Source organism: Poeciliopsis prolifica, unplaced genomic scaffold (assembly GCF_027474105.1).
Source record: "Poeciliopsis prolifica strain line A6 unplaced genomic scaffold, Auburn_PproV2 SCAFFOLD047, whole genome shotgun sequence".
NCBI classification, from domain to species: Eukaryota; Metazoa; Chordata; class Actinopteri; order Cyprinodontiformes; family Poeciliidae; genus Poeciliopsis; species Poeciliopsis prolifica.
The window spans coordinates 790,758-796,757 of record NW_026562422.1 but is presented as its reverse complement, the minus strand read 5'-3'; positions in this window follow the sequence as shown (position 1 = coordinate 796,757).

Here is a 6,000-nt window from a genome sequence, read left to right as displayed (position 1 = left end):
AATAAATGAAACCTTGCATATTTTTTCCCCATTCAATTCAAAGAACTTCTGATTCAACCAATCCACTTTTGTGGATTGGTTGGAAGATATGACACAATATGGGATATTTCAAATAATGTGTGAGAAAGGCTACCAAAGTGTTCTTGATGAAAGCAGACTTTATGGTGAGGAACAAGAACATCAGTCACAGCTGCTGAATACAGATATTGGCTTCTCACTGATAGTCAATCACAATTTTACGTTGGCCAAATCACATGAAAGTAAGAGCAAAAGCTAAATTTGAGGCAGCAAATCATTCCATGAATTCATGCAGAACCGACATTGCCAGGTGATACAAAACTTTTCTTAGCTCCTCTGAATTGTCTGCCTTTAATGTGCTTTTTTTTATTTTAATCTTATTTTCCAGAGGTTTCACACACCCAGGCTAAAATTACATGTTTTTCTGATGAAAATAGTGGAACTATAATAAATCATTGGATTTTTCTTTTCCTCCTATGGGATACAAATCCTGCAGAATTCACTTCAGTTGAAGACAATTTAATTCAGTCCAGAAATACTTTATTATTTTCAGATAAACATTAAAAATCAGTGTAACAAGTGGGAAGGATCTCCTGTAGAGGTTTGTATTGCAGTGGTTCTGAAGGCTCCTCTGACTGAAGGCACTCTGTTGCATAACAGTCTCATGAACAGAATCTTAAACGAGAGAGAAAATATTGGAAAAGATAAAATGTGTGTACGCTGACGGCATTCACTCCCTCAATCTAAAACCATGTGAAAGCATTTTGTATTTCAGCTTTAAGTTGTGCTGATTTCACATCTGCCATTAACTATACCCTCTTTGAGAGCTAAGTAAAGTTAATTATTAAGTAAAGTTCAACTTAATAATATCAATAGTATTAATATTATGTAATTTCCACAGCACAGCTCAGTGCAAGCTGTCACCAATAACTGGAGAAAATCTGGAATGAATTCAGTTCAGTTCAGTTTTTTGTCCATAGCACCAATTCACAACACTGCAGGAAGTTTCCCAAAAAATAAAAATAAAAAATCAGTTGAATCCAATCATGTAGACAGATTCCAAGTTATCTGCTTAGATTCCTAATTGATGATAGTCATCAAACAGTGCAGTCAAGTTCAGCTTGTTATTCAAATTACCTAAGATGTTATTTTTTTTAACATCAAGATATTAACATGCAGCAATGTTCCCTCTTTGTAACAGGAGAAATAAAAAGTTATCAGCAGAAGTAACACCTTCAGTGACTTAATGTAGGAAAGAAACTGAGCCAAAGCAGTTTTCAAACCTTTAGGATAACATGGATGAAGTAGAGAAAAGACAGTTAGTCGTCAAAACCTCAGCCGGCAGCTGTCTCTAAGGGCTTCAAAGGGCTTCGTATCATGACAACAAAAAACATTATGAACACATCACATAGTCAATAGATGTGAAAAACAAAATCAGACATTTTGTCGATAAAATCATCAATACACATGAATTATGTTGAATGTTCAATTTATTATGGTTTAAAAGCAACTCTAAACAGGTGGCTTTTTAGCCTTTACATAAAGGCTCAGTGTTTCAGATATTTTGCAGTTTTCTGGCAGTTTCTTTCAGATTTGTGGTGCATAGAAGCTGAATGCTGCTTCTTCATGTTTAGTTCTGGTTCTGAATGCAGAGCAGAACCAGAACCAGAACCAGAAGACTTAAGAGGTCTGGAAAGTTGATACAACAGATCTTCAGTGTATTGTGGTGTTAAGCTGTTCAGTGATTTATAAACTAACAGTTTTTTAAAGTCTACTGGCTGAGCTCCATGTAGGTCAGAGAATGTGACTGAAGATAAACGCATGAATGAGTTTTTCTAGATCCATTCTTCCTCCAATCCAAATGTTCTTAAAATCAGTTTTCTTATGGTTACTAACATAACAAAATCAGCATTTTCTGGAACATGTGTTCAAAATGATGAAGTCTCTGGAACAAATGAAATGACGTGTATGAGTGGGCTTGAGAAAGGAACATTTTGAATTTGCATCACCTGCAGGGGGTTAATTTACCTGAAGGACTGCAGGCAGGAACAGAGGACTGAAATGAAAGGAGGAAGGATGGAAGTGATTCATATTCAAACTGTTGGGAAATACTCCCGCTGAAACAAACACAGGTCTTTCAGATATTCCCTGGTGTAAGAGGAACAAGGTAAGTGTGAGGAAATAACAAGGGACTGACTCATTTAATTTGCCTTCATGGAGAACGGGTGTGTGCGTACGGGTGTGTACGTGTGTGTGTGTGTGTGTGTGTGTGGTGTGTGTGTGTGTGTGTGTGTGTGTGTGTGTGTGTGTGTGTTGTGTGTGTGGTGTGTGTGTGTGTGTGTGTGTGTGTGTGTGGTAAAGTGGAGAGAGGGAGGCAGGCAGAAAGAGAGAGAAAGAAACTGTGCAGGTGTGTTTCAATCTCATCAGAGGCTTCCAGACAGTCCCAGTTCACAAACATGGGCCGTTAATCATGTCCCTGCACTTTTTGCATGGAGGAGGTGATGGGGTTATGGGTGAAGGGTTGGAGGGGGGGTTACCTCATCTGAGGTGGCACAAGATAATGAAGCTTGGCCATCTCCTGTGTTTGCAGTGCAGGTCAAAGGGTGGAGCCCACAATTTGTGCAGCAAGGTAACTTTAAGGTTACCAATTAGAACCCAAGCAGAAAACAGCTCAGAGCGACCCGTGTTGATGCACAAAGCCTGGTGACATGGTGAACATTCTGAGGCCAAATGTGCATTTCAAAGCGAAACAAATAAAATGGATTCAGGCACACTTGTTAAAGGGGTGGCATCATCTACTTTGAAGGCACATAGTGCCGTCTTATAGCACAATCATGAAACTATGTCACCTTGAGTTAATATGGAAATGTTACATATATAAAACATGACTGAAGAGAAATTTGACTTTGCAATTTAGTGCCTTAAAACTGATTCTCTGTCTATTTAAGAAGTTTCCAAAAGTCAGTACATCATCACAGCAATGCTCCACATTATGCCGTTTACAATCGTTTCTTATTCATTTTGGACTGAGAAGTAATTCCTTCCTGTGAAGAGCTCAGTCCTTGCAGAGCTGATATTGGATGGAATTAGTTCCACGATGCAACTCAGTGCTTCAAAGCAACAAACTTCTGATTATCTTCAGTTCATGAACACTTTTAATTAGCAACATCCACCTCCTCTTTCCAGCCTGCATGACTTTGAAAGTAATATTTTGTTTTATTAATATTTTTTTTATGTTTAGCATAGGGTTTTGTTCCTAATGCAACATCATGTTTAAAAGTAATAATACACTAACAAACTAATTTTGTTCTCTGTTAAACCTTAGTGTTGTTCAAAAGGAAGCTCTGCCTCAGAGCTGACTCTGAACCTTCATGTGTCAGAGTGTGTTGGGTCTCAGCAGGGCTTTGGAGCACACCGCTGTGTGACAGAGACTGACAGCTCCATCTGGATCTAAGTGAGGGTGTAGAATAATGCCATCCATATGGACACAGTCATCACACACGCTCCATAAGAAGCAAAGACTATGTGACGGCAGGAATGTAGATAAGGAGGTTATGTGTGAGGGCCAATTTATTATTCCTGGCAGGGTGGGAAGGCTTCACGGACATGTTTCATGTGTCTGCAAGACAGCAGTGGTTGCAATAGAGAAATCATTTCAAACTGTATTTATATCTGCACTTCCTCCAGTCCAGTTAGGTGACAGGAAGGCACTCCGGCGGCACTCCGGCGGCTGACTGAATAACGATCAGCCCCAACAGTCCCTTTGCATCTTCTCACATTGTTTATTTCTTCTGCAGCCTGTGAAAAAAAAAGAAGAAGAAAAAACAGCCGGTCTTGTTTTTAGCTTTTGCTAATTGGAAATGGTGCTGCAGAAAACAAGCATGGTGGTTGTCAGGTAATCAGGTGAAATACTGTCAGACCTTCCAGATCATATCTGTTATTAATCTCTGTGAAACACAAAGAGTTGAAGCTGCAAAACAACATCAACTTTCTACACTCAGGTCTTGGAACCAGAACAAAGGATCCCTGACAAATACTCCTACGGAGAGAATAGTAACAACTTCTGGTTGTTGTAGCAAGAGGCTCCTTCTGTTGTTTGAATCCTGAATGTAGAAATACTTGCTGTTCAAAAGGAAACAGTGAAAATGTGTATATGCTCATGGTGGAAAAAAAGCACACCTCTGTCTGGGCTTTTAAAGGATAAATCATCAGAGGCTTCCAAAGTTAAAAGATCATTTAGATTTAATCTCAGATGCATAGAAACACAGAGAGCAAATTCCATTATTCCACTGCTTACTAACCATAAATAAACAGTTTTAAATAAAGTTAAAACTGAAGCAGTTTGGGAAATATTTATCCTACCACTGATATATGATACTACAGAATCAATTAATTTAAAGGGATGTGCATTTTTTTTTTTTTTTTTTTTTTTTTTACCATTATTGTGTCTGTCTGACTGAAACACGTTTCCTCAAAGATGCCCAGTTTCTGACATGGGAAATATGGCTCTCCACCCAGAGAGCCATTCTATCATGGGTTGGCAAAGACAAGCATGTAAAGAACAAGGATCCCTGTTCGCTCACCAACCAGGAAACACAGTAGAGGCTCTAAACACAAGGTGGTGTAGGTGTAGAGGTGTTGTGGGTGTTGGAGGTGTCCAAGCAAGTATTCGCTCTGTTGGGTATTCATGCAAGAAATGCCACTGGTTGTAGGCCACATCCATTTGATCCTACAACACAAGATGCTCTGTTTAACACCCACATTCTGCTGAGTTGACTTGTATGATGTGATAATAAATGATTTATGAAGTGGTTTTAAAGGCTGTTAATTGTGGAACTATGGCCTAAAAAGGGCCTGATATGAAACCATAACAAAAAAATCCATGATGAAGTATTGATTGTGAGGTAATGGTTCCCAACCCCCTCTCAAACACACACACTGCGCTCTTTCTGTACCCTATAGCTGTGCTTCCCAACCCCTGGCTTTTAGGGCATACTACCCCGCATGTTTTAGGGGTTTTTCTTGCTTCAGCGCAGCTGATGTCTGATTAACAGATGTTTGCTGAGCTGCAATCTTCTGAATTGGCTGTGTTAAAGCAAGGAATCATCTGAGACACCCAGGGCAGTGTGTCTTGAGGACCAGGTTGGGAGACACTACCTTACAAAGAGTATCCACTTCCTGTTGGGTTTTTAGGTTGTGCTGCGGTCTTCAACAAGCATAGCCAGTACAGACTATGTTTGCCTAAACCTGTTGCAAAAAAAAAAAAGACTGAAGACATTTTGTAGATGCCACATTATTTCATACTGTTTCTGCAGGGAGACACTGTGAACACTTCAGTCAGTTTCTCCCTGTGCTGACCTTGTTTTGTGTTTGAGTTCTGAAAAAAAAGCCTCCTCTCCTCACACACAACTCTAACAATGACACAGCCAACCCTGTTGCTTTGAAAAGCAGCTTCACGTAATTATCCCGCCACACTAAAAGTCTGTTTCTTCTTTCTTGCAGGAAATTGCAGTGTATTACTGAAAATCCATTGAAAGCCTCAAACAAAAGAGGGAAAACGCAACAGCGGCCACATCTGAAATTCCTCCATACACACGGTTCCATCCATCCACATAGATTGTCTGCTGCCTTCTTATCTATGATCTAAGCCAACAGTGAGTGTTTGTCTCTGCTGCGTGTGTTTGGCGGTTGCAGTAAAGCCGACACCCAGTGGGAGAGCCTGTCTGCCTGCAGAGGGACAGATGAGTGTAATTATGCTATTTTTACCTCCTCCAGGAGCTGGCTGCCAGCTCGGGGAAATTAGCATCACACCTGCGTGTAATTGGCTAAATTAGCTTGTCGAGCAGCAGAGCTGAGACAGAGGTGGACGCTGAGGTGTGTGTGTTAGTGTGTATGTAGGAGGCAGGTAAAACTGGAAAACAGTTGTTGTTGTGTGTGGTGCAGGAGGCTGTCAGGGGAGCGACATGTCACACCTGCGATGGA